The sequence below is a fragment of the Prunus mume genome, linkage group LG1, assembly GCF_029339155.1.
Source record: "Prunus mume cultivar Tortuosa linkage group LG1, ASM2933915v1, whole genome shotgun sequence".
NCBI classification, from domain to species: domain Eukaryota; kingdom Viridiplantae; phylum Streptophyta; class Magnoliopsida; order Rosales; family Rosaceae; genus Prunus; species Prunus mume.
The window spans coordinates 18,300,746-18,321,568 of record NC_142698.1 but is presented as its reverse complement, the minus strand read 5'-3'; the positions used below and the strand labels follow the sequence as shown (position 1 = coordinate 18,321,568).

At 35.4% G+C, this 20,823-nt stretch overlaps 1 long non-coding RNA gene and 2 pseudogenes across 1 annotated transcript; 2 read left to right on the top strand and 1 right to left on the bottom strand.

The window, feature by feature from the left end:
- The first annotated feature begins 2,198 nt into the window (after positions 1 to 2,198).
- LOC103318587 (putative LRR receptor-like serine/threonine-protein kinase RKF3 pseudogene) lies at positions 2,199 to 4,189 on the top strand (annotated as a pseudogene).
- Positions 4,190 to 7,114: 2,925 nt separating this feature from the next.
- Positions 7,115 to 8,983, top strand: LOC103318586 (putative LRR receptor-like serine/threonine-protein kinase RKF3 pseudogene; annotated as a pseudogene).
- A 9,601-nt stretch (positions 8,984 to 18,584) lies between these two features.
- On the bottom strand, positions 18,585 to 19,118 carry LOC148921209 (uncharacterized). The gene is made up of 2 exons (XR_016123321.1): positions 18,999 to 19,118; positions 18,585 to 18,859 (listed from the first exon to the last, which is right to left on the bottom strand). It is a non-coding gene; the product is annotated as an uncharacterized LOC148921209 (long non-coding RNA).
- Positions 19,119 to 20,823: the final 1,705 nt, after the last annotated feature.

Here is a 20,823-nt window from a genome sequence, read left to right as displayed (position 1 = left end):
TTGACTCGTGTTGAATAACTTTACTATCAACTTTGGACAGATTTCTTTATCCAAAAGTAGTCACTTTAATTTCAATATTTTAAATATAAATTTCCCAATTGAACGTATGTATTTCATTTCCTTATTAACAAAAAATATATATCTACTCCATATGTGAAGTACTTCCAAGCATAAAATTTAGCGGAATTGACCTCAAATAACTTGATGGAGCTCAAAAATATATGATCATCTATAAGATAGACCTTATGATAATAAAAATAGCATTATATCATGAAAGTTTGATTAGGCAAAAACATATAGGGGAAAGGGAGTGTATGGATGGTATAGAACGCAAACCTATGCATGGATTGGGAAACAACACTGACCCGACGCCATCTCCCAATGTGAGGTTAGAAGAATGTTGTTCTGTCCCATCGCAAGACAACCCAGTACGGTCCCAACATAAAGTAACCCATTACAAATGGGGGATAGCATCAAGAAAAAATGATACATTATAATAAAATACACCTTCGTGACCTACACTACACGAAATATTATAATTTGCAATGACACTCCTTCTCTGGCAATCCACAAGCTTGTTTTAACCACTTGCATATGCATGCACTTTTTGTTTCTTGTGTGAGAAATGAAATCAAGAAATGAATGGCGTATTGTTATTAATTAGGTGTGTATGGTGTTTGAGTCGTGAAACTGAGCCTGATATGCCGGTTGATGTGTTAACATGTTCATTGTCCGAGTCTATGAAGATGTGGACATTCAAGCTAAACACATTAAATATGTTGTTGCTTGATTTGGTGGTCAAAATCAAGCACATCAAGTGGTGGATTGGTGTAAAGGCTTCCTTTTTCCATACTTTTGTCAATACAATTCTGCCAGAAAACATCCACGTTAAACCTGAAAGAACAATGACATGAGAAATTATTTGTACAACACTTGCCGACATAATAAGAAAAAGAAAAAGAAAGAGCAGGATTTCATGTGCATCATCAAAAGGATGGTCATCATGAATTTGTAGTTAGAGGTGAGATGAATTTGTATATCCATAAATGACTGATGAGACGATCATTTAATATCAACGTACAATCATATGTTTCTAGATAATAATTCATGAAAGAGAATTGTGTGGAGGGAAGGATCTGACAGTAACGTTTACAGAGAGTATGGTTTATTGGGCTATATAAGTTAGGCAGATCTGTATGTATTTGAGTTGTGAAATCAAAATCAGATGGACCCTGTGTCAACATGTGCACTGTCTCAGTCATCATGGCTCTATGCATGAATTGTAACTTTTACTTTTGACCATGAAGATGTGGACATCCAAGCTAGAGACATTAAATTTGTTTTTGCTTGATTTCATGGTCATAATCAAGTGGACGATAGGTGTAACGGCTTTCCTAAATATGCAAAATAAAAGTAAAATGAAAACAAGACAAAAGATTCACTTGAATAGTGATGTGATGGGCTTCTTAATTGCCAAAGATAAAAAGTTTATAAAAAACAAAAACAAAAACAAAGGGCTTCTTGAACAAGATGAAAAAAAAAAGTCCATGCCCAAAAGAAGTCCACAGACCAAATTTTACATCACTCATGGCAAAAGATCAAATTTTGAACTTGAGTATAAAGGAGCGAGCAACCCGCTTCAACTAACTTTGAACTTCATATACCGACCTGTAAAAATGTTTGCTAAACTCCAAAGGAGAGCATTTGCATTTTAGCCAAGATTGGCGTCATAAAAGAAGACTTACATTGAATGTTGATTGGATGATTGAAGCAGCTTCTACGCCACTCTCAAAAGTTGACAAGGTCAAACACCACCATGGAAATCATAAGAGAGCTTCACAAATTATTATCAAGCAACTGCTTGAACTCCTGTCAAAAATGTCACAATTGTAGCAAAATCCGACGGTCTACAATCCTGTGATCAAAATACTCCTCTCAACCTTAGAGTACTTATAGGTGTGAGCAAACACATCCAAGGCTCCCACTTTTAAAAATCGGTTATGTCTACTTCCATGTTGGTTCCCTCCAAGTCTTACTGTCAAACCTCGTATATAGAAATGGAAGAGAATTGCAAGCTTACCATATAATTCATTTGACTTCTTCTGAGATTACTCAAGCAAAAGTTTTCATTGAAAAGCAAACACATTCAATTGAATTGACCATCAGTTTCAAATGTTTGATGAAAAACTTAGCTTCAAATGCCTCTCTTCTTCTTCCTCTATCTTGGGTTGTGCTTAAGCTTCACCAGTTTTGGCTCCTGCGTTGCCAGCAGCCATGAAATCCCACATAGAAAATTGAGCAATGCTCCATGTCCATTGGACATTGATGCTTTCCGTAAAATAATCCGTGAAGGTGATCAACCCATCTTGCTTCTTGACGTCCAGACAGAGTGCCAGTTCATGCTTGAAGGAATCCTGTTACTTCGATCAGAATATCTCCGAACCACCGGCTACTTTTCCCCGCCTTCCAATGCCTCCGAGGCATGTTGGCATGCCTATGAAAGTTTGAGCAATGAGTCGTTACCCGGGTTCGGGGTTCAATCCACTTGTGGATTTAAGGCCAGTTTGATGACACGGAGTTGCATGAATATCACAACCCGGTCACAGTTTGAAAGCCTGATTTCTCAATCTGAGCTGCAGGGAATTCAGGACTCTTGCAATCAGTCTTTGGAGAATAATTCAACTTGTGATTCATGTAAGCAGAGGTTGTGGCGTCTTTAAAGTGCTTCTAACTTTGGTAGGCCTGTGGATGGGAATGAATCAGATTGCAATAGCTATCCATTTATGTATGCTGCAGCTTTTGCTAGCAGGTATGGGCCTACAAACTTGGGCACAGTCAAGTGTTTGTTTTCACTAGATTTCAATGCCTTTAATGTAAATACTAAAAGGATCAAGCATACCAAGGTAATGCATTGGGCGGTGTTGGTAGGATGTGTTAGTGGGTTCTTTGTGGCAGTTTTGGTGGTTTGGGTTCTTTGGAGAAGGCACAAGAAGCACAGGGGAAGGAAGAGAAACATGGCATTAACCGAGATGGGTTTTGCTTCAGCCATGGAGATTGTTGGTGAAAATACCAGTTTGGTTAAGTTCCCATTTGAGGAAATCAAAAAGGCTACCAAGAATTTCTCAAGGGAGAACATAATTGGGATGGGAGGCTATGGGAATGTCTATAAGGGAATATTAGCTGATGGGTCTGAAGTAGCTTTGAAAAGGTTCAAGAACTTCTCTGCTGGTGGGGATGAAGCTTTTGCACATGAGGTGGACGTTATTGCAAGCATTAGGCATGTGAATCTTGTTACTGTGAGAGGCTATTGTACTGTGGCAGTGCCTTTGCAAGGCCACCAGAGGATAATTGTGTGTGAATTGGTGCACAACGGAAGTCTCTATGATCATCTTTTTGATTCAAGGATGAAGAAACTCAGTTGGCCAATTCGACAAAAGATTGCTAGTGGAATTGCCCGCGGATTGGCTTATTTGCATTACGGTGTAGGAGCCTGCCATCATCCACAGAGATGTTAAAGCTAGTAACATACTTCTAGATCAAACATTTGAGCCAAAACTGGCTGATTTTGGCTTTGCAAAGTTCACACCAGAAGGATTTACACATTTGAGCACAAGGGTAGCTGGGACACTAGGATATGTTGCACCTGAATATGCCATGTATGGGCAATTATCAGAAAGAAGTGATGTCTACAGTTTTGGGGTAGTACTTCTTGAGCTTCTGAGTGGGAAAAAAGCGGTTGTAGAAGCTGATGGCACCGGAACTTTGCTGTTGGCAGATTGGGCTTGGTCCCAAGTGAGGGAAGGCAGTCCATTAGATGTTGTAGATGAAAACATGCCTGAATTGGGCTTTGCAGAAGTTATGGAAAGGCATGTTTTAGTTGCAGCTCTTTGCTCTCATCCAGTAGCATATGCAAGGCCAACAATGGACCAAGTTGTGAAGATGTTGGAATCAGATTTTCCACTTCCCTCAATCCCAGATTGCCCTCTTGTTGATGAAATGGTTAAAATAGATCAGCCAGCTAGCTTTAGTGGCTCAAGTTACATTTCAAGCCCTGAGGGCCAGCAACCATGTGGCTATGAGAGTGACCATCCCATTCTAAGTGGTTTGGAGAAAGTGGGAAGTTCACAAAAACACATGTAAAGATAGTATTCCAATTCTTTTGAATCATTATAGAGAAAGACATTTTTTACTGAAGGTGTAAAATTCTTTGATTCATGGAGCCATTCAGCTCAAATTTTGGTAATTAACAATTGCTGAACCTGACACTGGTTTGCTCTGGCTACAGAATCTTTTCTGATTATGTGTTACTATTATTGAGATTGTTCTGTCATCATCACTTAAACTGAGAAGTTCTTGTGCTGAAACTTACCCATATAACTTCTTGACTTTGAGCATGGACAAACTGGTCATATGCATACTGGTGTATTTTATAAGTAAAGAAAGAACACTGGTGGTGTAACACATGTGTTGACTTGATCGTTTCAAATGGAAACTTAACTGAACATAGACTGTAATTATACTAAACACTAAAATGATACTTTCAATGCTGACCTAGTATTTAATAATTTCATCTTGCTTCTCGATTAGATTCTTCGTTGCCGGTCGATTTAAGCTCCATAATCTTCCCATATTTTTCAACAGATGGAAGAGTTTTCAAAGAAACAGATCATATTTTTGTCAGCTTGATTGCATAGTACTTATTCCATTGGATAGGACAATTGGAAGATGTTAATTAGAATAGGACATGACTACATTCTAATCCAACCAAGGAACATAGGAAGAATCTAATAATTAAGGCCTATAAGGTATATAATATTGATGCATCATGTGGTGATCTACCATAAAAACTAAGACAAACATGCCAGGTCTTTTTGGCAACTCTTCTTTTGTTTTTCCTATTAGACTAATTCTTTGGTTTTCATGATTATAAGTTCTAACGTCTAAAATATTCATTTTGATTAAAAAATATATATTCATTTTGATCACAAGGCAACTTCACATAGGAAATGCGCTTATAGGTGTACTACACATACCCAAGATCGGTCAAACAAAGTAGAGCAAATTTTCAGATATGCTCAGATATTTTTCTCCAATATGGAGGTATTTATAAGAAAGTGCAATTCTAAATTACAATAGAAAATAAATCTAAATTACTATAGGAAATAAATCTCAATTAGAACTAGACAAATAGGTAAATAACCAAAAATCCTAACATAGTAAGAAACCAAAATCCTACTAAGGACTTGCTAAAACTCCTCCTCAAGTTGGTGCAAAGATGTTTTGCATCCCAATTTGAGAAGCAAGTCATAGAACACTATACTCGACATTAACCAAATCGAACAACTATAGAGAGGGTCTTGTCGTAAACCATGAGTGAAACAACTGACAAACCAAATCAAAGTTCGCAGCAGAAACATAAGAGCAAACCCTAAAAAATAGAGCACATAGCAGAACACATAAACCTTATGAGCACGATAGTAGGTAAGGCAAAACATAGAAACCTTGTGAGCACGGCAGAACACAAAAATTCAATTTGAATCCCAATAGTAGGTTGGTGGAAGATTCAATATGAACAATCATAATAGGGGTATGAGAAGCATTAGATGAAGTAGAACCAGAAGCAGGTGAAGAAATAAAGGCATCAACATTTGGCATGGTAATGGATGGGGCGGAATAGCGGTAGTAGCAGTAGTAGCAAGATATGCGGTGCCAACAGTGGCAAGGTAGGCGATGACGATGGGCTAGGATTATAGGATAGGTATATAGTGCATGATGCAAATAAAGAGCCATTAGAATGGAAACAGCCCAAGAGCGTAGCCAAGCTCTAATACCAATTGATGCAGCAACACTCGAGCAAGGATGTTGGAAAACATGAAACACGAACCACCAAGCCTAGATTATGAGAAAAGATGAGAGAACACTCTCTTTGTTTTCAATTTCAATTATCAACAACCACCCTCGGAGAAATATGAGCATACAAGTATTTACAGACTTAATCTCTCATTGCATACAATGAACTAGCACCTAAATTAATTAACCCATTAATTTAGATACATTAAGCCCCATCCAAATAATTACGACTCTAGCTATTCCATTCCAATTATATGGAATTTATTAGAAGCCAAAACAAAAAGTTCATGCATTGAACTTATTAATGCTTTTTATTCAAATGCCCCATAAACTTTAATGGCTCTTTATCTGCATCAGAAATAGGTAGTGTTTAGGGTTAGGGTTTTTAATGTTGTAGAGATGGATCGAAACACAGCAACAACATCGACAATGACAAAAGAATGACAAAGGAGAATTCCTCCTAATTTAGCGGAAACTTCTCTTCATTCTCCCTCTCCCCCTTAAGAGAATGGGTTGTTGGAGCCAAGAAATTGGCAATATCTTCATACATCAAGGTAATGGGGATACGTCAATAAATATATCATTTTCAATCTCCCTCCCCCCTTGAAGTGGAGGGGAGGAGAACACTTAAATTGCAAGGAGAATGCAAGCACATGTCACAAGAAAACCTACGTCGCAAGCACATTGTGTCTATCTCCCCCACAAATCCGAGGCTTGCAAAGGATCAAGATTTGGAAGAAGATAAAAAATTAAGGATAAGCGGTGAGCGGTGAGGGGGCTCACGAAGGAAAAAATAAGGTTTGTAAAAAAGTAGCAAATAGACACCCAGGAACCTGGTTATGATACCAAGTCAAACAAAGTAAGGCAAATTTTCAGATATGCTCAGATATTCTTCTTCAATATGGATTTATTTATAAGGAAATACAACGCTAAATAAAATGGGAAATAAATCTAAATTACAATAAAAAATAAATCTCAATTATAATAGGACTAGACAAATAGATAAGTAACCAAAAATCCTAGCATAATGAGGAACCAAAATCCTAACTAAGTAAGGAATCGCTAACAAGACCCCATATTTAAAAGTCAGTTAGAAGTTAGGATCATATCCACAAGTGATTTTAAATTGTTTCCCTCCAACAATAACTGCCAAAATCCAATTTAACTTTCAAGACTTTAACCATTTGTGAGCTCCCAATGACTGAAGTCAAACTTCCCATTTCCCTTCCAAAAAACCAAAAGGGCCATCCCCATTTCTGCAAATCTCATGAAAACCTTAATAAGCTATCATATGCCTGTTTTTCATTTCCTCCTTGGATTGGTTTTAGGCTTCACCAATTCTATAGCCGGTAGCCATGAAACCTCACATAGAAAACTGGGTAATGTTTCATGTCCATTGAATATCAATGCTCTCCAAAAACTCATCAGGGAGAACTCTCTACCATTCCCCAAGCAGGATATTGCAACTGAGTGTCAGTACATGCTGCAAGGAATGCGTCTGATTCGATCAGAATATCTTCGAACCAGTGGATTGTTTTCACTGTCTCCTAGTGTCTTGGATGTCTGCTGGGATTCATATGAGAATCTAGTCAATGAATTCATACCAGGGTTTGACATCAAATCCACCTGTGGCTTGAAGACCAGTTTCATTTCACAGACTTGTATGAACATCACAACAAAGTCTGATTTTGAGAGCTTGGTTTCAGCACAGGAGTTGCAGCAAATAAAGGGTTCTTGTGATCAGTCTTTGAAGAATAATTCTGCTTGTAATTCCTGCGTGGAACGCTTGTCGACTGTTCGTGCCTCTTATTTCAAAGCCCCTAATGATGGGAATGTTTCGGACCCCAATGGGTACCCATTTATATATGCTGCAGCTTTTGCTAACAGGTTTGGACCAACTGATATAGGGACTGCCAAGTGTTTATTTCTGCTTGATTTCTCTCCATCTAGGAAAAAGCCTAAAAACTCCAATGCAGTGATGTGGGGGATCATGACGGGTTGTTTCCATGGCTTTGTTGGGGCAGTTGTAGTGCTTTGGTTTCTTTGGATATGGCACAAGAAATGGAAGAGGACAAAAAAGGAGAATTTGGTTCAAATCGAACCATTTTCGAGTGTGGAGCTGGAATCCTGTGGCAGAAATTCTTCTTCATTAAAGCTCAGCTTCGAGGAAATTCGAAAGGCTACAGGGAATTTCTCAAGGGAGAACATAATTGGTATGGGAGGATTTGGGAATGTTTATAAGGGGATATTAGAAGATGGGTCAGAAGTTGCATTGAAAAGGTTCAAGAACTGCTCTGCTGTTGGAGACCAACTTTTTGCACATGAAGTGGAGGTTATTGCCAGTGTAAGGCATGTGAATCTTGTGGCTCTGAGAGGCTATTGTATTTCAACATTGCCTAGAGAAGGCCACCAGAGAATACTAGCTTGTGATTTGATGCGAAACGGAAGCCTCTACGACCATCTTTTTCTACCAGAATTCAAGAAGCTTAGTTGGTCGATTCGCCAAAAGATTGCGCTTGGAATGGCTCGCGGATTGGCTTATTTACACCATGGAGTGCAGCCTGCTATCATTCATAGAGACATTAAAGCAAGCAATGTACTTCTGGATGAAACATTTGAGGCAAAACTGGCTGACTTTGGCCTTGCAAAGTTCACACCAGAAGGACAGACACATGTGAGCACAAGGGTGGCTGGGACACTTGGTTATGTGGCTCCTGAGTATGCTTTGTATGGCCAAATATCTCAAAAAATTGACGTGTACAGTTTCGGGGTTGTGCTACTGGAGATTTTGAGTGGGAAGAAAGCAGTTATTGAATTCACTGATGAGAACAGGCCTTTGTTATTGGCAGATTGGGCATGGTCACAAGTGAGGGAGGGCAGAGCTTTTGATGTCCTTGATGAAGGCATGCCTGAGTTAGGCCTACCAGAAGCAATGGAGAGATATGTTTTGGTTGCTGTGCTTGCTTCTCATCCAGTAGCATATGTCAGGCCAACAATGGACCAAATTGTGAAAATACTAGAAAATACTATTCCAATTCCCTCCATCCCTGACCGTCCATTATCTCTTTTATCACACTGATGATGCAGAGAGATCTTCAAGGAGCTTCAATGGTTTGTATTTACAAATGCAACTCAACAGACCAAAAATGTAAATATCATATCCCATGTGAGACATGGTTTAAAATTGATTCATGTTTCAAAGTGCCTCATGAGTTTTGGTTTGTCTTTTGGAATCATAGATTAAAAGAATTAATAAGAGAAATATAGCAGCCATATTTGTATTAATTATTATTCATCATCTCTGTAAATTGTGGCCTACAATTTTACTAAACAAACTAGGCAACAAGTTAAACATCATCAACATGTTCTGTCAAGTGTCCCTGAAATTAGAGCTCAGCTCATGGCCATGGTAGGAAGTTGGCATCATCGTCTGTAGCAGCAGGAGCTGGAGAAATAGGGAAGCCCTTTTTGCAGCAGTGACACTGCTTCATAACGCAAGTGCAATAAACGCATATAGGTCAATACGAGTAGCAGTCTTCAGCATTGAGGCAGGAAAGATTTTGTACAGGCACCCTTGCTTCCGCATGTAGCTCCAGACCTGCCATGCCAACACATTTGAGTTCCCATTTTAGTTATAAACTTACCAACTTATTCTTAATGCATTTTCATGATACTTTTCCTAGTTTCGATCCATTTGCATGACATAGTTGCTAATTTAGAAGACATGATGTTTTAATAAAGGCCATATTTTGGGTTTTAACTTTCGAGTTTTGGTCGGACTTAGGGTACCTAACACTCGAGAATTGAAGCCTAAATTTAACCGAGATATGTAGTATTATTATCCCAAAAGTAAATAATGAGGATGAGATATCTTACCAGATGCAAGAACCAAGTGTGCAGCCAAAAAAGCCATTTTTTAGGCAAACTTGTCCGTGTCTTTTTTAGTTAGCAATGAGATAGCAAGGCAGGAATGTATAATGTTGGTAATCGCGCTTGTTGTTTGCACTCAAGGACTTAACTGTTGGTAATAACTTCCGATTGATTCATGTTTCAAAGTGCCTCATGAGTTTTAGTTTTAGTTTTGGAATCATAGATTAAAACGAATTACTAAGATTAATTTTAGGTAATTCAAATTGTTGTTTGTATTAAAAATAAATAATTTAATGCATGGAGTTTGTAACTCAAGTGGTTAAGAGCATTTACCGTTGCACCTTAGGTTCGATTCCCCCTGGATCTTGAGCCTCTGCATTTATATTACGTACATTTAAGTGCGTTTTGGAACATCTTAGCCCTCTAAATGATCTAATGTTTAAAAACAACCCACATCATAATTAGAACTTTTTTTTTCCACAATTGAGACTTTAACGCCGTTTGTCTCATCTCTATATTCCACTTTCTTATTTTGTCGTTCCCATTTAGTTTTTTATTTTGTGGGATGCTAAATGAACCTAAAATTAACTGAGTACACCATTGATGGACTCAGTTAATTTTAGTGTTAGTTTAGTAGCACTCTTTATTTTTTGGGGTGAACTGGGGTGGAAAAACCCAAACAAACAGAAGAAAACTAATTTGCACAAATCGTCGCTCCCCTCGTTTCACTTTATTGCATCCTCACTTTGTTGTTTGGCTGAATTCATGTGCATCACAATATTGGTTTTAGTTTTAGAATATCAACAACTTGCTAAATTAATCTGGATCCTAAACCCTCGGATTAATCTGATTTGAATTGTCTTCTTGTTCAATCAATTCGAATTGTCTAATTAGTTTGTTTAGAGAAGTCGCTCAAAGCCCCAATCAACCTAAAAGACGATTTTTAGATTTTCGGCAACTGAGTCGTTTGGATTTGACACCACAAAATCGTCGTGCGTGTCCAGCAGCTCCAGTGAGGCTTTAAGTGAGCGAAGCCAAAGCTGATTCGTGTCCGGATCAGCTTGGAATCATAATAATAAGTTAGGATCTAGGAGCAAGAAGAAGCAAAGCGATAATTCGCCAGCCAAATCCAGATTCAAGATGAGATCTAGTAGCAGCAAAGCGACGATGTCTTCACTATCTTCTTCAACATCAGCTTGTGGCAATCGTCGGAGGCTTCGATCCTACGATAACAAGAATGAAGACCAATTTTCTCTGATAGTGAAAAGAAAGTCGTTCCGGGACATTACTGACGAAAACAAGCGATCAGCAAATCCAAGGGCGTAGAGAAGGGGGATGAGTTTACGGCTTATTAGAAAAATAAAATTAAAACCAAAAAACTTTTACAGTGGCTTGCTATCAAACATGAGTTTACGGTTAAGGGCATTTACCGTTATACCTTAGGTTTAATCTCCTCATCTCATATATTGCTTGTATATAAAAATAAATTAATAAGAGAAATATAGCAGCTATATTTTTATTAATTCTTCATCATCTCTGTAAACTATGGTTTACAATTTTATTGAGCCAACAAGGCAACAACACCATGTCATGTGTGCCTGAAATTAATTAACTTCAGTTCACGGCCACGGGAGAAAGGGGAGGAGGAATGGTGTGATGCGCCTTTACTTTCTGGTTAGCACAGCAAAAATTTGCACATTCTGGATCATAGAGACAATCAGGCTCTATGACTGCGATGTTTCTTGCTTCAGCACATAACTCCAAACCTGCCAACAATTAATTATTGATTTACTTATATAATGAGTAGAATATTGTGATATTAGTTGATATTGAATCTTGGGAGTTATCCAAATTTAACTTAATTTTAAACAAGAATGAGAGATTTTACCAGATGCAATAACCATGAGCACAACCAGAAGAGCCAATTTTGATGAAGACTTGTCCATGTCTTTTTGAGTTAGCAATTAGATAGCAGGAATGTATAAGATACGTATATAATATATAGGGAATTGACTGCTGCGCTCAAGTACTTGAAGTTCCTGTAATGATATGAGATTTATATAGGTGTAGCAATTAGTTAAAAAGCTAAGAAATTAGGTAAAGTGGAGAGGGTAGGTTGGGAAATGGGTTAGAATTTGATTAGGCAAAGGGCTCGACTCCCTTATGGAATAGCAAAAAGAAGAAGGTAAGAAATCTAAAATACATAGAAAAATGTATCTTGTCTCTTTTGATGAGTAAGCGAAAAAACACATTTTGTTGGATTGTGTTTTATGAATTTCTAAAAGAGTTATGATTCATATAAGAGTTTGATTTCCTCCCATTTTAACAATAAGAAATTTAATATAGAGAAAAATTCATGTTTTCTCTTTTCGTAAGTAAACAAAAAATGCATCTTGTTGGATTGTGTCGTATGGATAGCTAAAAGAATTAGCCAAAAAGGTCAAAAATCTAAACCTCGGGGTCAAACCAAGTGGTGAAGGTAAGTGGTGACATGTGTTAGATCAAAAGTTTGATTTCCTCCCATTGTAACAATCAGAAATTCAATATAGAGAAAAATTCATGTTTTCTCTTTTGGTAAGTTAGCGAAAAATGCATCTTATTGGATTTTGTTGTATGGATTGCTAAAGGAATTAACTAAAAGGGTCTAAACCTCGGGGTCAACCCAATTGGTGAAGGTAAGTGACGACATGTGCTATATGAAAATGGTATAAAAGGCTATTAAAAAAAACTAATTTTGTATAAAACAAAATAAAAAACAAAGTTCACAAAATAATCTAAAACAATTAATTACTATATATTATGTAATTTATGAAATTAGTAAAATTTTTAAATACTAATTATTCACTAAATAAATAAACATAATTACTAATTAAAGTAATTATAAAAGGCTAAGATATTACTTAATTACAAAAAACAAAACCATTTTGGGATATACTTTTAAAATATTAGAATATATTTAACGAGTATATCCGCGTAGCTATACTCTTTAAATATATATATGAATATTTTTACAGTATAGTCACAAGGCTATACTTGTTAAATATTAACATATTTTAAAAGTACAGCCGAACGGCCATAATCGTTAAATATATTCTAATATTTTAAAAGTATAACCGTGCGGCTATACATTTAAAATATTAGAATATATTTAAAGAATATAGCAGCCCGGCTATACTATTTAAATATTAATATCATTTTGTTATCATCACGAATTAGATTATCCTCTAAGAGGCATAGTTGAAAAAGAAAGTCAATAACAAATCACTTAGTTCAAATTCAACCTCACGAATTTCAGAATCCTAAGCATGTTTTTCAATGCTTGATTGACCAAATGCATTTCGTAAACATGAACTTGCTGGATCAAGACACATCAATTGCTTCTGCATATAGCTCCAAACCTACCATGCCAACACATTTGAGTTTCCCATTTTAGTTATAAACTTACCAACTTATTATTAATGCATTTTCATGATAGTTTTGCTAGTTTCGATCCATTTGCATGAGATTGTTGCTAATTTAGAATACATAATGTTTTGATAGAGGCCATATTTTGGGTTCTAACTTTCGAGTTTTGGTCGGACTTAAGGGTACCTAACACTTGAGAGTTGAAGCCTAAATTTAACCGATATATGTAGTATTATTATTGCCAAAGTAAATAATGAGGATGAGATATCTTACCATATGCAATAACCAAGAGTGTAACCAAAAAAGCCATTTTATACAAACTTCTCCATGTATTTTTCAGTCAGCAATTAGATAGCAAGGGAGAAATGTATAATGTTGGTAATGGCGTTTGTTGCACTCAAGCACTTGCTTTGAATCCCACATAGTATGTATTTATATACGTGAAACAATTAACTAAAGAGGGTAACAAATTTAATACAGTGAAAAATGCATATTTTTCTATGTTGAGCAAGTAAAAAATGCATATGTTTTTTTTAAAGGGGGTAAGAAAGCATCAAACGCATTACAATACCCAAATTATTTACACATGTCGCACTTGGAATGGATTGATATATATTTTTGTTTGTGGGGTTTGTCACCCATAATTGGGCCGAGCTTAAGCCCTCATAAAAGTCACAAACGAGAAAGGCCCAAAGTCTTTGCCTATTTTCACTTTTAGGAAGAACCCGTATAATCTTCTTCAACATCTTTTTCTTGGTTTGAAAGAGCTGATTTAAAATCTGCTTGGACCGCGTATTCTTTTTCCCCTTGATTTCGGTTTCCTCTCTTTTCTTTTTTTATTTCTTTTTTTATTCCCTTCCATCATTCCTTAAGTCCCATAGGTTTGATCTCCCAAATCTTTGGGGTTGCTTTTTCCAATAAACGTTGGTTACATTTCTTTATGTTATTTGTACCAGTGAAAGTCGTAAGACCATGTATGGGGGCAAAGGTCAAGGAAGTTGATTTGTCTATTCGGTCCAAAAAAAGAGGGGAATGCACATTTGCTTGAAAAATACCCATAAATGGTATTTTTCGTAGAAATAGTATTCTTGCTTATTTCGATGATCCTCGCGAATTGACTTGGGTTATGTGGTTTGGGGTGTATTGACCGCATCTTTTGGTGTACTGGTTATTCTTACCTCGACAATTACTAGGAGCGGGATCGCGAAATGTTTGCCCAGGGCATAAGGGGCATTTTACACAAAGGCCCTAATGCTTATTGTTACATGTGTAATCAGCCTGATTGATTCATGTTTCAAAGTGCCTTATGAGTTTTAATCAAACATTAAAACGAATTACTAAGATAAATTTCAAGTAATTCCGATTATTATTTGTACTAAAAATAAATAAATTAAGGCAAGGGGTTTGTTGTTCAAATGGTTAAGAGCATTTACCGTTATACCTTAGGTTCAATCTCCCCATCCCATATATCGCATGTATCATAAAAAAATAAATTAATAAGAGAAATATATAGGCTATATTTTTATTAGTTCTTCATCATCTCTGTAAACTATGGTTCACAATTTTATTGAGCAAACAAGGCAACAACACCATGTCATATGTGCCTAAAATTAATTAACTTCAGTTCACGGCCATGGGAGAAAGGGGAGGAGGAATGGTGTGATGCGCCTCTACTTTCTGGTTAGCACAACAAAAATTCGCACATTCGGATCATAGAGGCAATCGGCTCTATGACTGCGATGTTTCTTGCTTCAGCACATAACTCCAAACCTGCCAACAATTAATTATTGATTTACTTATATAATGAGTAGAATATTGTGATGTTAGTTAATATTGAATCTTGGGAGTTATCCAAATTTAACTTAATTTTAAACACCAAACATGGCAAAACGAGAATGAGAGATTTTACCAGATGCAATGACCATGAGCACAACCAGAAGAGCCAATTTTGATGAAGACTTGTCCATGTCTTTTTGAGTTAGCAATTAGATAGCAAGAATGTATAAGATACGTATATAATATATAGGAAATTGACTGCTGCGCTCAAGCACTTGAAGTTCTTGTAATGATACGAGATTTATCTAGGTGTAGCAATTAGTTAAAAAGCTAAGAAATTAGGTAAAGTGGAGAGGGGAGGTTAGGAAATGGGTTAGAATTTGATTAGGCAAAGGGCCCAACTCCCTTATGGAATAGCGAAAAGAAGAAGGTAAGAAATCTAAAATATGTAGAAAAATGTATCTTGTCTCTTTTGATGAGTAGGTGAAAAAATACATTTTGGTGGATTGTGTTTTATGAATTTCTAAAATGTTATGATTCATATATGAGTTTGATTTCCTCCCATTGTAACAATAAGAAATTTAATATAGAGAAAAATTCATGTTTTCTCTTTTGGTAAGTAAGCAAAAAATGCATCTTCTTGGATTGTGTCGTATGGATTGCTAAAGGAATTAGCTAAAAAGGTCAAAAATATAAACCTCGGGGTCAAATTAAGTGGTGAAGGTAAGTGGTGACATGTGCTAGATTAAAAGTTTGATATCCTCCCATTGTAACAATAAGAAATTTAATATAGAGAAAAATTCATGTTTTCTCTTTTGGTAAGTAAGCAAAAAATTGTGTCGTATGGATTGCTAAAGGAATTAGCTAAAAAGGTCAAAAATCTAAACCTCGGGGTCAAATTAAGTGGTGAAGGTAAGTGGTGACATGTGCTAGATTAAAAGTTTGATTTCCTCCGATTGTAACAATAAGAAATTTAATATAGAGAAAAATTCATGTTTTCTCTTTTGGTAAGTAAGCAAAAAATTGTGTCGTATGGATTGCTAAAGGAATTAGCTAAAAAGGTCAAAAATCTAAACCTCGGGGTCAAATTAAGTGGTGAAGGTAAGTGGTGACATGTGCTAGATTAAAAGTTTGATTTCCTCCGATTGTAACAATAAGAAATTTAATATAGAGAAAAATTCATGTTTTCTCTTTTGGTAAGTTAGCAAAAATGCATCTTCTTGGATTGTGTCGTATGGATTGCTAAAGGAATTAGCTAAAAAGGTCAAAAATATAAACCTCGGGGTCAAATTAAGTGGTGAAGGTAAGTGGTGACATGTGCTAGATTAAAAGTTTGATATCCTCCCATTGTAACAATAAGAAATTTAATATAGAGAAAAATTCATGTTTTCTCTTTTGGTAAGTAAGCAAAAAATTGTGTCGTATGGATTGCTAAAGGAATTAGCTAAAAAGGTCAAAAATCTAAACCTCGGGGTCAAATTAAGTGGTGAAGGTAAGTGGTGACATGTGCTAGATTAAAAGTTTGATTTCCTCCGATTGTAACAATAAGAAATTTAATATAGAGAAAAATTCATGTTTTCTCTTTGGTAAGGCAAAAAATTGTGTCGTATGGATTGCTAAAGGAATTAGCTAAAAAGGTCAAAAATCTAAACCTCGGGGTCAAATTAAGTGGTGAAGGTAAGTGGTGACATGTGCTAGATTAAAAGTTTGATTTCCTCCGATTGTAACAATAAGAAATTTAATATAGAGAAAAATTCATGTTTTCTCTTTGGTAAGTAAGCAAAAAATGGTAATTGCTAAAGGAATTAGCTAAAAAGGTCAAAAATCTAAACCTCGCAAATTAAGTGGTGAAGGTAAGTGGTGACATGTGCTAGATTAAAAGTTTGATTTCCTCCGATTGTAACAATAAGAAATTTAATATAGAGAAAAATTCATGTTTTCTCTTTTGGTAAGTTAGCGAAAAATGCATCTTGTTGGATTTTGTTGTATGGATTGCTAAAGGAATTAACTAAAAGGGTCTAAACCTCGGCGTCAAACCAATTGGTGAAGGTAAGTGACGACATGTGCTATATGAAAATGGTATAGAAGGCTAAAAAAAAACTAATTTTGTACAAAACAAAATAAAAAACAAAGTTCACAAAATAATCTAAAACAATTCATTACTATTTATTATGTAATTTATGAAATTAGTAAAATATTTAAATACTAATTATTCACTAAAGAAATAAACATAATTACTAATTAAAGTAATTATAAAATGCTAAGATTTACTTAATTACAAAGAAGAAAACCATTTTGGGATATACTTTTAAAATATTAGAATATATTTAGCGAGTATATCCGCATAGCCATACTCTTTAAATATATATGAATATTTGAACAGTATTGTCACGAGGCTATACTTGTTAAATATAAACATGCGGCTATACATTTAAAATATTAGAATATATTTGAAGAATATAGCAGCCCGGCTATACTATTTAAATATTAATATCATTTTGTTATCATCACAAATTAGGTTATCCTCTAAGAGGCATAGTTGAAAAAGAAAGTCAATAACAAATCACTTAGTTCAAATTCAACCTCACGAATTTCAGAATCCTAAGCATGTTTTTCAATGCTTGACTGACCAAATGCATTTTTTAAACATGAACTTGCTGGATCAAGACACATTAATTGCTTCTGCATATAGCTCCAAACCTACCATGCCAACGCATTTGAGTTATAAACTTACCAACTTATTCTTAATGTGTTTTCATGATATTTTTGCTAGTTTCGATCCATTTGCATGAGATAGTTGCTAATTTAGAATACATAATGTTTTGATACATGCCATATTTTGGGTTCTAACTTTCAAGTTTTGGTTGAACTTATGGTACCTAACACTGGAGCGTTGAAGCCTAAATTTAACCGATATATGTAGTATTATTATCGCCAAAGTAAATGATGAGGATGAGATATCTTACCATATGCAATAACCAAGAGTATAACCAAAAAAGCCATTTGTTATACAAACTTCTCCATGTATTTTTTGGTCAGCAATTAGATAGCAAGGTAGAAATGTATAATGTTGGTAGTGGCGTTTGTTGTTTGTTGCACTCAAGTACTTGCTTTGAATCCCACATAGTATATATTTATATAGGTGAAACAATTAGCTGAAGAGGGTAACAAATTTAATACAGTGAAAATTACATATTTTTCTTTGGTAAGTAAGTAAAAAATGCATCCTTTTTTTTTTTTGGTAAGAAAGCATCAAATGCATTACAATACCCAACTTATTTACACCTGTCTCACTCGGAATGGATTGATATATATTTTTGTTTGTGGAGTTTGTCACCCATAATTGGGTCGAGCTTAAGCCCTCATAGAAGTCATAAACGGGAGAGGCCCAAAGTCTTTGCCTATTATTTTCACTTTCACTTTTTCACAAAGGCCCTAATGCTTATTATTCCTTGTGTAATCAGCCCGATTGATTCATGTTTCAAAGTGCTTTATGAGTTTTAATCAAATATTAAAATGAATTACTAATATAAATTTCAAGGAATTCCGATTATTGTTTGTATTAAAAATAAATAAATTAATGCAAGAGGTTTGTTGCTCAAGTGGTTAAGAGCATTTATCGTTATACCTTAGGTTCAATCTCCCCATCCCATATATCACTTGTATCATAAAAAATAAATTAATAAGAGAAATATAGCAGCTATATTTTTATTAATTCTTCATCATCTCTGTAAACTATGGTTTACAATTTTATTGAGCAAACAAGGCAACAACACTATGTCATGTGTGCCTGAAATTAATTAACTTCAGTTCACGGGCATGGAAGAAAGGGGAGGAGGAATGGTGTGATGCGCCTCTACTTTCTGGTTAGCACAACAAAAATTCGCACATTCTGGATCATAGAGGCAATCAGGCTCTATGACTGCGATGTTTCTTGCTTCAGCACATAACTCCAAACCTGCCAACAATTAATTATTGATTTACTTATATAATGAGTAGAATATTGTGATATTAGTCGATATTGAATCTTGGGAGTTATCCAAATTTAACTTAATTTTAAACACCAAGCATGGCAAAACGAGAATGAGAGATTTTACCAGATGCAATGACCATGAGCACAACCAGAAGAGCCAATTTTGATGAAGACTTGTCCATGTCGTTTTGAGTTAGCAATTAGATAGGAGGAATGTATAAGATATGTATATAATATATAGGAAATTGACTGCTGCGCTCAAGTACTTGAAGTTCCTGTAATGATATGAGATTTATATAGGTGTAGCAATTAGTTAAAAAGCTAAGAAATTAGGTAAAGTGGAGAGGGTAGGTTGGGAAATGGTTTAGAATTTGATTAGGCAAAGGGCTCGACTCCCTTATGGAATAGCCAAAAAAAAAGGTAAGAAATCTAAAATACGTAGAAAAATGTATCTTGTCTCTTTTGATGAGTAAGGAAAAAATACATTTTGGTGGATTGTGTTTTATGAATTTCTAAATGAGTTATGATTCATATAAGAAATTTAATATAGAGAAAAATTCATGTTTTCTCTTTTAGTAAGTAAGGAAAAAATGCATCTTGTTGGATTATGTTGTATGGATTGCTAAAGGAATTAGCTAAAAAGGTCAAAAATCTGAACCTCGGGGTCAAACCAAGTGGTGAAGGTAAGTGGTGACATGTGTTTGATCAAAAGTTTGTCTTCCTCCCATTGTAACAACAAGAAATTTAATATAGAGAAAAATTCATGTTTTCTCTTTTGGTAAGTAAGCTAAAAATGCATCTTGTTGGATTGTGTTGTATTGATTGCTAAAGGAATTAGCTAAAAGGGTCATAAATCTAAACCTCGAGGTCAAACCAAGTGGTGAAGGTAAGTGGGGAAATGTGTTATATCAAAAGTTTGATTCCTTTCCATTGTAACAACAAGGAATTTAATATTGAGAATAAAAATCATGTTTTCTCTTTTGGTAAGTAAGTGAAAAATGTATCTTGTTGGATTGTGTTGTATGGATTGCAAAGGGAATTAGCTAAAAGGATCAGAAATCTAAATCTCGGGGTCAAACCAATTGGTGAAGTTAAGTGGGGACATGTTGTAGATCAAAAGTTTGATTCCCTTCTATTGTAATAATAAGAAGTTTAATATAGAGAAGAATACATGTTTTCTCTTCTAGTAAGTAAGCGAAAAACACATCTTATTGGATTGTGTTGTATTGATTGCTAAAGGGGTGAAGGTAAGTGGCGACATGTGTTAGATCAAAAGTTTTATCCCCTTCAATTGTCATTTAAAAAATTAAACTTTTTGATACAATTGATATTGAGGGAGGGGGAATCAAAACTGGAACCTCGGGTGAGGTAAAACTCTTAACCACTTTAGCTACAAACTCTTGCGCAAAAAAGAAGGAAAAGAAAGCATCTTTCATCTTTTGGTAAGTAAGCAGAAATGCATTTGTACCAACATAGTTACATTACACCATGTTCGAGTCTGTAATGGATTGTCAAATCTCCCCCATAATTCTAAAAAGAAACTGTGTTTTTATCTTTTTCATCCTACTTTAAAATCTGTCTGACTTAGGCCCAGGATGAAAGTTAAAGTATCATACTTCTGAAAATAAACTAAAAAATTACGAACATCTTGTACTACTACTAATGTAGGCAAACGATGCCCGAATATATGGGAGAAGAAGTTGAGTTGGTAGATTAATGTAGCAGGATCATAGAAGTTGTGTTTTGCTAGAGAATTAATTCAAAGCTTTTTTTAGTAATCAATATATTTATATAAATCCGTTCGGTTTACAATTTGATTGCAGTAACATCTTCATCAACATGTCATATGTCATGTAAAGTGCGCCTGAAATTAGAGTTGATGCTGCTGATGGGTCAATGGGAGAAGCATTCTTGAAACTTCTTACAAGCTGGACCAGGAATGATTAGTG